The sequence below is a fragment of the Panthera uncia genome, unplaced genomic scaffold (genome assembly GCF_023721935.1).
Source record: "Panthera uncia isolate 11264 unplaced genomic scaffold, Puncia_PCG_1.0 HiC_scaffold_1814, whole genome shotgun sequence".
Classification (NCBI taxonomy): Eukaryota; Metazoa; Chordata; class Mammalia; order Carnivora; family Felidae; genus Panthera; species Panthera uncia.
The window spans coordinates 20397-30776 of NW_026058486.1; the positions used below are offsets into that span (position 1 = coordinate 20397).

Sequence of the window (10380 nt, forward strand, 5' to 3'; positions counted from 1 at the left end):
CATTTTTGAGTCACTGTTCCCCTAAAAACAATGTGTGGCCTCCGCCTAAGCACTAGCTACGGGGATTTACTTTCGGATAACACTCACAGGGGATCAGAACTTGATTTTGAAAATTGCCCATCGAGAGAGCATGCATGAGACGGAACGAGCTGGGATAGATCCAGGCTGTACAGGCAAGACAGTGTTTCATGCACAGCTTTGTGGTCAAATGTCTGGATGCCCCATATCCTTGCTCTCCTGGGGTAAAGCACATCTACTCGCATCCGTGTCGCGAGGGCAGAAGACAGTTTCAGAGCAGAGACTGATGTTTGTAGAAAGACTTTCTTGTAAGGCCCCTGGGGGGGGGGCTCAGTCGGTTGAGCGTCCAACTCCTGATTTCGGCTCAGGTCATGATCTCACGGTTTGTGGTTCGAGCCCTGCATCAGGCTCTGTGCTGACAGTGCAGAGCCTGCTTGGGATTCTCTCTCTCTCTCTCTCTCTCTGCCTCTCCCCCACTCAGGCACATGTGTGTGCTCCCTCTCTCTCTGTCTCTCTCAAAATAAATAAATAGACATTAAAAAAACAAAGAAAGACTTTCTTGCAAGGTCGGCCCTCGGCTGGCCTCTGGAACTTGGCTGGTATTCGGTTCCCCACAGTGATAGAACACTTTCCCTGCTAAGTGTACTCGCTGTGCCTAGACTGTGGAAACAGTGTGGTGTTCGCTGTTTTCTTTCAGAAAGGCTGGAATTTAGCATGTAATCGGCAGCCGGTGCCTGTGTGACCAGGCCGTAATAAAACCCCGAGCCCAAGCTTCCAGTGGATTCCCCTGGGTGGGGACATGACCCACAGGTCGCTGCGTTTTCGTGGCTGGAAGAACATGTTCTCTACGACCCTCATGGGAGGGAGAGAGCATGGGGAAGCCTCATGTGGATCCCTAAAGACTCTGCCCGTGTCTCTTCCCCTTGTGTTCTGGCTGTGCATCTTCTCTATGACACTGCAATAAATCTTAGCAGGGAGGACAGTCGCATAACGAGCCCTAGTGAATCTCCCAAAGTGTGTGCGCCTCCGGGATCCCCAGCACCAAGGGATTGGTAAACGATAATATGGTCACTCAATTGATTTTGACCGAGGGGCACAGTGCCTCCAGAAGCAATCAGGGCCAGGATAAATATTTCACTTATAAAGTTGAGAAACTGAAGCTCAGAGAGTCTCTACGGCTTGCCCAGACTCACTTGAGCCTGCGTTCTTTTGTCTGCAGGAGAATTTCATGTGGACCAAAGTGATACATTGGGAACCAAACTTCATTTCCAGTAGTGGGACAGGGGGATGGGTGACTCAGAGGCTCAAGCCTGCCCGCCTGTGCCCAGGAGATGACGCCCATCCGATGTGCAGGAGGGGGGTGAGGCGGGGGTCTCCGGGCACGTCCAGCCTGAGCCACACAGGTCCTTGAGGACCGTTAGCTGCCAGCCTCCTCTTTCCCAGGCTAGCGCCGGCTCCAGACCCCAGCATCACCTGTGAGAGCGAAGCCGGACCACCACTCTCAAAATGGAAGCATCAACGATCTTTCTGAGCTCTTTGTGCCCTCGAGAGAAATAAAATGCTCAGGATGAAATGTCAGCCCCCCCCCCTTTTTTTTTTTTGATAAACTGTTGATCCCTGGTTGCTGGGACTATTCAGAGCTCACACGTCCGTCCTAACAACAACAAAGAGAGAGCAAGTTAGGGAGAGATGGACATGTTGCACCGGCCAGGCTGATGGGTTATGCTTCCAGAACCTCCCAAGTCTCTTGCATCAGTGGAGACAAGCCGAGATGATGACAGCTGGTTTGAGAGGCAAGGAATTGGCTTCTCTTCCTGCTCTGCTCTGTCCTACCCCAGGGCGGCCTTTGTCTCCAGCTCCCGAATCTCTGTCATGCTGCCATGGAGGAAAGCGTCAGAGAATGAGAGAAGTAGGCTCTAATTCATCATGGGTGCAGAGCTCGTCCTGGTCGGCCTGAGGCCGAGGCAATTAGCTGGATGACAGAGGCAAGAAGCAGGGCATTAAGAAGGGGCCACCATTCACTATGTGTCGCGCACAGGCAAGACCCGGACCTGCCCCCGGCTCAGCCTGCCTCTGGGGTAGATTTCCCATTTCACAGATGAGGAACCAAGTAAATGCAGGAGGCAAAGTGATTTGCCCAGGATCACCCAACTACTAGGAGAAATGAGGCCAAAGCCTATATAGAGATATATAGATATATTGACACTCTTTCCATTACCTTATGGTCTCCCACCACCTCGGTGGCTGTGTCTGTGTGGGAGTTCCTTGCAGGCATTAGCGCTTGTTAAAAATCAGCCTGGACAGAGTGGAAGGATCTTGGGTTCTGGAAGGAGGCGATCTCAGGTATCTAGAACCTGGATCACCTGTACTATCAGGGCACTTTGAGCTGCCTCAGTCAAGGTCAACTCAGGACCTTGAATCAAGACTGGTTCAGCACAAAGTGGGATCTTCCAGCCAGGACAGGTGTGTGGGCCAGGGAAGATAGGCAGAAGCTTGGAGACAGAGGAGTTTGGAGGAGTCTTCCTGTGTCCCAGAGGCTCGGTGGTGAAGGGTTTCCACTGAACTGGAAGTACAACCAGCCAGGTTCGAACTTGACGCCTACTGCAAATGACCAGTGACTTTCAGCAAGTCTTGCCTGTCTAGAACTTTCTCAATCTGTGTTTGTACACATTTTAGTGGCTAGGTAGGGTATAATTTGAAGTTGGCTTAAAAAAAAAAAAAAACTTTACCCATTCATCTATCAATGGGCATTTGGGTTCTTTCCATCCTTTGGCTATTGTCGATAGGGCTGCCACAAACATGGGGGTGCACGTGTCCCTTCGAAACGGCACACCTGTATCCCTTGGATAAATGCCTAGTAGTGCAATGGCTGGGTCGTAGGGTAGTTCGATTTTTAGTTTTTTGAGGAACCTCCGTACTGTTTTCCAGAGCGGCTGCACCAGCTTGAATTCCCACCAACAGTGCCAAAGAGAGCCTCTCTCTCCGCATCCTCTCCAACATCTGTTGTTGCCCGAGTTGTTAATGTTAGCCATTCTGACAGGTGAAGATGTGATTTGTATACACACACACACACACACACACACACACACACACATAATGGAGTATTACTCAGCAATCAAAAAGAATGGAATCTTGCCATTTGCAACTCCATGGATGGAACCAGAGCGTACTATGCTAAGCGAAATTAGTCAGAAAAAGGAAAATATCATATGACTTCACTCATATGAGGACTTTAAGCTACAAAACAGATGAACATAAGGGAAGGGAAGCAAAAATAAAACAGGAAGGGGGACAAAACAGAAGAGACTCTTAAATGTGGAGAACAAACAGAGGGTTACAGGAGGGGTTGTGGGTGGGGGGATGGGCTAAATGGGGAAGGGGCACTAAGGAATCTACTCCTGAAATCATTGTTGCACTATATGCTAACTTAGATGTAAATAAAAAACAACAACAACAACAAAAACAACAAAAACTTTACACAACGCAGGAAGATTTTCTACAAATAATGATGATGGAATAAATGTGAGATAAATTTGGAATGTTAGAATCCAGATAGGGGCATTCGGACCACAGAACTATGTTCCCTGAGGTTCTGTGATGAGTACACTGTTCTGAAGTTCCTGTCAACCAAAGAAAGAAAAACACGTGGTCAGTCACAGGAGTCACATTGTCTATGAGCTAAAAGTAACCTCATTTTCCTCCACAACGCAATTGAAGATTATTTTCATTTTCTAGGGCTATTGCACAACAAAGTACTCAAAACCGGGTGGCTTAAACCAACACACATTAATTCTGTCTCAGTTCTGGAAGTTAAAAGTGTGAAATTAGGGATGCCTGGGGGGCTCAGTTGGTTAAGTGTCCACGTTCGGCTCAGGTCACGATCTCACGGTTTGTGGGTTCAAGCCCCCCATCGGGCTCTGTGCTGACCGCTTGGAGCCTGGAGCCTGCTTCGGATTTTGTGTTTCCCCCTCCCTCTTCCTCTCCCCCACTCGCAATCTGTCTCTCTCTCTCTCAAAAATAAACATTAAAAAAAATTAAAAAAAATAAGTGTGAAATTAAGGCATTATCAGGGCCGTGCTCTCTCTGAAACCTGGTAAAGGGGCTCCTTCCTTGTCTCTTCCTAGCTTCCGGCCATTTTCTTCCATCTTTGGCCTTTCTTGTCTTATAGACCTTGTCTTCATGGTCACGTGATGTTCCCCCTGTGCACATGTCTACCTCTGTGTCCAAACTTCCCCTTTGTAGGGCCATTTGTTCTATCAGATTAGGGGCCCACCCTATTCAGTATGACCTCATTTTAAACAATGGCATCTGCAACAGCTTTATTTTCATTTAAGGTTACATTATGAGGTACCGGGGCGTGTAACTTAAATATATATTTTTGGGGTACAAAATTCTACCCATAACAAGGATCATGATGGTTATGAGTTCAGGCTCTGGGCTCAGACTGGCTTGTTTGAATCCTGACTCCAGTGTTTCTTGGCTGTAGGACCTTGGGAAGGTTACTTCCCCTGTCTGTGCCTCAATTTCCTCCTATGCAAAATGGCATTTTAAGAGTATTAAACTCACAGAGTGTCTCTGAGAATGGAGATAATAGACAAAATGATTAAAAAATTGCTTAACCCATAGAATGCACTCCATTTCCATCCCATGGATCTGACATTCTAAGTTCATGTTGCTAGTATATAGCAAAACTGGATCTTGGGCCACGGAATTTCTGAATGTGGCAAAATGCATTTTCCTCTGTATTTTGGCTTAGTTGATTAACTACATTATGTTTAAATAAATATCCTTTATATATTTAAAAAAAATTAATGTTTATTTTTGAGAGAGAGAGAGAGAGAGAGAGAGTGGAAGTGGGGGAGGGGCAGAAAGAGAGGGAGACACAGAATCCCAAGCAGGCTCCAGGCTCCAAGCGGTCAACACAGAGCCCGATGGGGGGCTCGAATCCACAAACCGTGAGATCGTGACCTGAGCTGAAGTCAGATGCTTAACGGCGTGAGCCACTCAGGCGCCCCACCCTTTACATATTGTTAAACTTATTTATTTATTTTTGAAAGAGAGAGAGAGAGAGAGAGAGAGACCATGTTCACACAAGTTGGGAAGGGGCAGAGATAGAGGGAGAGAGAGAGAGAGAGAATTCCAGGCAGGCTCTGCATTATCAGCCCAGAGCCCTATGCAGGGCTCAAACTCATGAACTGTGAGATCATGCCCTGAACCGGAGTCGGATGCCTAACTAACTGAGATGTGAATCAAAGAAAGGACATGGGCAAATCAGTATCAGAGGCAGTTTAGGTATTGCTGAAAGGTAATCAGCTGTTGGTGTCCCAAGGAATATAAACTGTACAGGGGGACAGGGACATTGGCCGTCTTATTCACTAACGAATTCCTGCTGTCTAGAACAATGCCTGGCACAAAGTAGGTACTCAAGAAATAATTGGGCACTGCATGTAGAAAAGCTTTGCAAGTGGGCGTATGCTCTAATCTAGAAATCCTGCTTTTAGTAATTTCCTTTAAGGAAACAATTAAAGATAAGCAAAGATTTAGTTATTCTACTCTTGATGAAGGACGGTTTATAAAGCCAAAATGTTGGCTGCAGCCTAAATACACATCCACAGGGGACTAGTTACATAAGTGATGGCCATCAGATGGCGTGCCATTTGCAGTGGGAGCTAAGGAGAACAGAGACCTCCAAAGAGGTCCGTGTCCCAACCTTCAGAACCTCCGAGTTTACAGATGTGATTAAGGTCAAGGGCCTCCATCTGGAGAAATTCTCCAGACTCCGTTGATCACATAAATCCTTAAAAGGGGAAAACATTCCCATGGTTGATCGGAGGGTGGCGATGGCAGCAGGATCCAAGGGATGCTGTGTTGTTGATCAAAGGTAGTGGAAGGGTCCTCAAGCCAAGGAACACAGTGGCCTCCAGAAGCTGGGAGGGGAAAGGCGACGGATTCCACCCTGGAGCCTCTGGAAGGTGTGTAGCCTTGCCCGCACCTTGAGGTTGGCCCGGTGAGGCACAGCAGACATCTGACTCCCGGGACTCTGATACCGTAAGTGCATCTTGGCTCAGGCCACAGGAGCGGTCACTGGTTCTCAGCAGCCACAGAGAACTCGTACTGTCTTCCGAAGATGCAACGGAACGGGGCCTCACACTCAGATGCCCACGGCAGCCAGGTGGTTGCCCGCTCGCTCATGAGTGCAAGCTAGCTCTCGTGTCGAACGATAAGTGGAAAGCTATTTAAACCGATACCAAATCTACCACCTGCTGTCTAGTCGCTTAGCCTATGAAGCCGCTACGTAGAAGGTAGAGGGGAGTGATGTGAGCCAACAATCTCTCACCTTCGCTGCGGTGGAAAAGTTATCGGCGTGAATGAATGCTCACAGCATATATATTCCTTTCACAGAAAATAGCTGCTCTCAAAAGGGCAGGCACAGTAGCATCCTTTTCTTTCGGTTTCGTAATGTTGTGTACACAGGAGAAGATCTGGAAGGATGTGATCTGATAACAGTAACCATCGGCCAGGGTAAGAGGCTGCAAATGTTAATGCGGCTTTGCTTGTCTGTGCATTCCGATTTCTTTGCAGGGGTCCTATGCTGTTTTGAAAATGCACCGCACCTAAAATAGAGAAAGGAAGAGTGAGTTGTTCCTACCTGGCAGGGCCGTCCTGAGACCCATTCGAGAAACCCAACTTGAGCTATAAATTCCACGCCGTCACCAATTTTTGCCTTGTCTCCTGGGTGCTGGTGACAATTACCTGGGATGCCATTTCGGCCCGGGCCTCATTCATCCCTCTGTGGGGCCAATTCGGTGCAAAGTGTGCTGACCCTACAGAAAAGGCAGCACATTGGGGCTGCTTCCCTGGGGAGCCCTCCACACTGCAGCTACGAAACAGGGCCGTGCAAAACTCATAAATCCCCCGCCTTTTTTAATTAACAATACTGCAGAGTGGAGAATACAGTACATATTACCAGGTCACGCCATCCATCTCAAGGGGCTGAAAGCAACAGAATTGAAAACGGGGAACCGAATGGAACTTTCCCTGTGGCAATTCCCCTCCTCCCGCGTCACCCTCTCGCTCAGCTTTCGGGAGGCGGATTTAGTCTGAAATGCAAAGGCAGTTTCTCCTTGTGGAGAAGAAGTGGGGTCTGGAGGCAGACAGATCTGGGCTGGAACCCTACCTCCACCCTCCCCAGTTGACCACCCCGGGGCATGCTCCGATCTCCCTAACGTGCAGCTGCTTTATCTATTAAAAGGGATGATAGTTTCCACCTCCAAGTTTATTATGAGGATGAACCACGTAGAAAGCATTTAATACAGCTGGCACATCGTGAGCTCACAACATGCCATCGCTTATTAATTATGAATCATGTTTATTATTGCAGTCACTGTGTTATAGGTTAGTTCTCTGGGAGACTCTGGGGGAGATGTCTCCCCACCCTGGATCTGCTTCTGGGGAGTGGCTTGTTTCATGGAAGGTATTGTTTATTCATGAATGCAACCCAACCCAATGCCCAAAGGATAGAAAGGTAGCTTATAGAAGTGAGTATAGGACGTGAAGATATCATTCACGGGCAGGCTGTGGCAAAGGAAAATTTAACATAGGGAAATAGTCAGAGCTATCCATTCATGCTGGAAATGGTTAGCTCCCCAAAGCTGAGAAAATGTTGTTACTTTTCAGGGCACCTGAGCAGCTCAGTCGGTTGAACGTCAGACTCTTGATTTTGGCTCAGGTCCTGATCTCACGGTGCGTGACTTCAAGCCCTGCATGGGGCTCTGTGCTGTTTAAAAAAGTTGTTTCTTTTCAAGTTCGGTACACTGGTTACAGGTGCACTGCAAACTTGTTTCTGGATCTCAGTGGGCAAAGAAAAAGACAATTAGCTAAAAGACTAGGAGAGGTGTGGATTTATCTTATCTTATCTTTTAATGTTTGTTTATTTTTGAGAGAGAGACAGAACGCAAGTGGGTTAGGGGCACAGAGAGAGGGAGACACAGAATCTGAAGCAGGCTGCAGGCTCCAAGTCGTCAGCACAGAGCCCGAGGCGGGGCTCGAACTCACAGAGCTGTGAGATCGTGACCTGAGCCGAAGTCAGACGCTCAACCGACCGAGCCACCCAGGCGCCCCGGATTCCTTTTATTTTTTCTGGCAGTGAGGCCTGACAGGAGTCCTCTCGTGGGCTGTGCCAATGGGGACCCTCTACGTGAGCAATATCCACAACAATTCAGTAATACATAAAACGCCACCTCTGTTTTTTTAAGGACCTCTTTGGGAAAGGACAAAAGGTTATGTAACGAAGTGCGATTCTGCAGAGGGGCCATGATCATGCTATCCGGGAACACAGTTCTCGGTGGTCTGGCCTGCTCCTGAATATGGTGAGCGACAGCGGGGGTGGGGGGGTGGCTAGGGGGTGGTGGGGGCGGGGGGGGATCCCCCCCCCCCCCGGGCATATTTTCTCCGGCACGAAAGGGGGCGCGTGCTTGCCCTTAAACACAGAATTCACGGTCACAGATCAGCCCCGTGATGGTTCTGTGACTTGACCTAGTCCCTGAATAGTCACCGAACATGCTGAGTTTCTATTTCCTCATTCTTAAACTGGAGGGGCCAACACCGTAAGGTCATTTCCTTCCAGGACTAGTGGGAAGAACAGATTCCATTTTAAAGAAAGCGAGGATAAGTAATAGCCTATTAGTATAGCCTAATAGTATAGTAATTAGTATAGTATTAGTATAGTAATTAGTATAGTATTAGTATAGCCTAATAGTATAGTAATATACTATTACTATAAGTAATAGTAATAAGTCTACGCTTCCTCCGCCTCTCCAGTCACTGAAAATGGTCAGGACACCACTTTGAGGTCTGGGGAAATGCCAAAGTGAGACTTCGGCTCAGGTCATGATCTCACAGCTCTGTGAGTTCGAGCCCCGCATCGGGCTCTGTGCTGCCGACTTGGAGCCTGGAGCCTGAGGGTGAAGACGCTCCTAACCGAGTAAACATAGGAACCGTGGGAAGCACTATTCGCACCGTCTAGGCCCTTCCACTGGCGCCTTTAACCCCGTCTACACCCCTGTTTCCTACTCTGTGCAGATAACCACAGTACCTACCTGTGGGGCTTACTGCAAGAATGAGGTGGCTCAGAGGGGATGCTGTTCCCGGCAGGGAGAGAGTTGTGACTGTCTCTGCCTCAACCACCCACCATGGTTTCGACATACAGAACATCCCCTATGTATGTATCCATTAACAAAGTCCACCATCGGTGTGCTAACCAACTCCTCTTGCTCATTTTAGTGAAGGCTTTACTTATTTTTAACTTTTATTTATTTATTGCTTTAAGTTTATTTACTTCTCTATTTCTTTTTTTTTTAAAAATCTAATGTGTATTCATTTTTGAGAGAGAGACAGACAGAACACAAGCGGGAGAGGGGCAGAGAGAGAGAGGGAGACACAGAATCCGAAGCGGGCTCCAGGCTCTGAGCTGTCAGCACAGAGCCTGACACGGGGCTCGAGCTCACGAACTGTAAGATCATGCCCTGAGCTGAAGTCGGATGCTTAACCGACTGAGCTACCCAGGAGCCCCCTCAGTGAAGATTTTAAAAAAGTAAGTGTTCACCTCTCTTCAAAATTTAGTTGCTCCTCGTATATAAAAACGGCATCCTCAGGATACCTCTCTTGTAATTTTCGAGAGCTCAAAATGAAGCAGACTTCTGATCTGACATGGCAGAGGAGTGACCACATTGCACCAGGAAATGATGCAGGATCAAAAACAATGGGGTGTCAGAAATGCACATTGTCAGCAAATGTATGAATAAATTATTCAGTTCCAAGGCATCGCGTTGCTTCACATATTGCAGTGATGTTTGGCGGTTTCGCAGGTGATTCGGTTAATATGTTAAGAGAAACCTTCCTGTTTTCGAGCGCAGTCGGGTGCATTTTGCAGAGTGACTTCTTTATTTTAGCTTCGGAAGCTAAATAGGTCGTTGCGGTTTTGTTCGGGAGCCTGGGAGTGGCACAGACTCATCCCAGCTCTGTGATGAGACCCTGCGTCCCTGCCACCAGCACGGAGCTCTTCCCAGATTCGGTATTTTTCATCGGTGAAAACTGCTGAACACACACTTTCGTTCCGTTCAATAAGCCTTCACTGAGTATCGGTGTGGCTCTGGGGGATGCATTAATAAGACTCACCTCTGCCTTGGAGGATTGTAACCTACAGGGTGGGGGCCTTCGAGAATCGATCATTTCAATCCACAGCCCATCCTTTCTTTGGTGCTAACTCCCTCGTTTCTTTTCTTTTCTTTTCTTTTCTTTTCTTTTCTTTTCTTTTCTTTCCTTTCCTTTCCTTTCCTTTCCTTCCCTTCCCTTCCCTTCCCT

The 10380-nt window shown here is 47.8% G+C and overlaps 1 long non-coding RNA gene across 1 annotated transcript; it reads right to left on the reverse strand.

The window, feature by feature from the left end:
- Positions 1–3477: 3477 nt before the first annotated feature.
- Positions 3478–6628, reverse strand: LOC125917417 (uncharacterized). The gene is made up of 2 exons (XR_007456187.1): positions 6356–6628; positions 3478–3638 (listed from the first exon to the last, which is right to left on the reverse strand). It is a non-coding gene; the product is annotated as an uncharacterized LOC125917417 (long non-coding RNA).
- Between the last annotated feature and the right edge of the window lie 3752 nt (positions 6629–10380).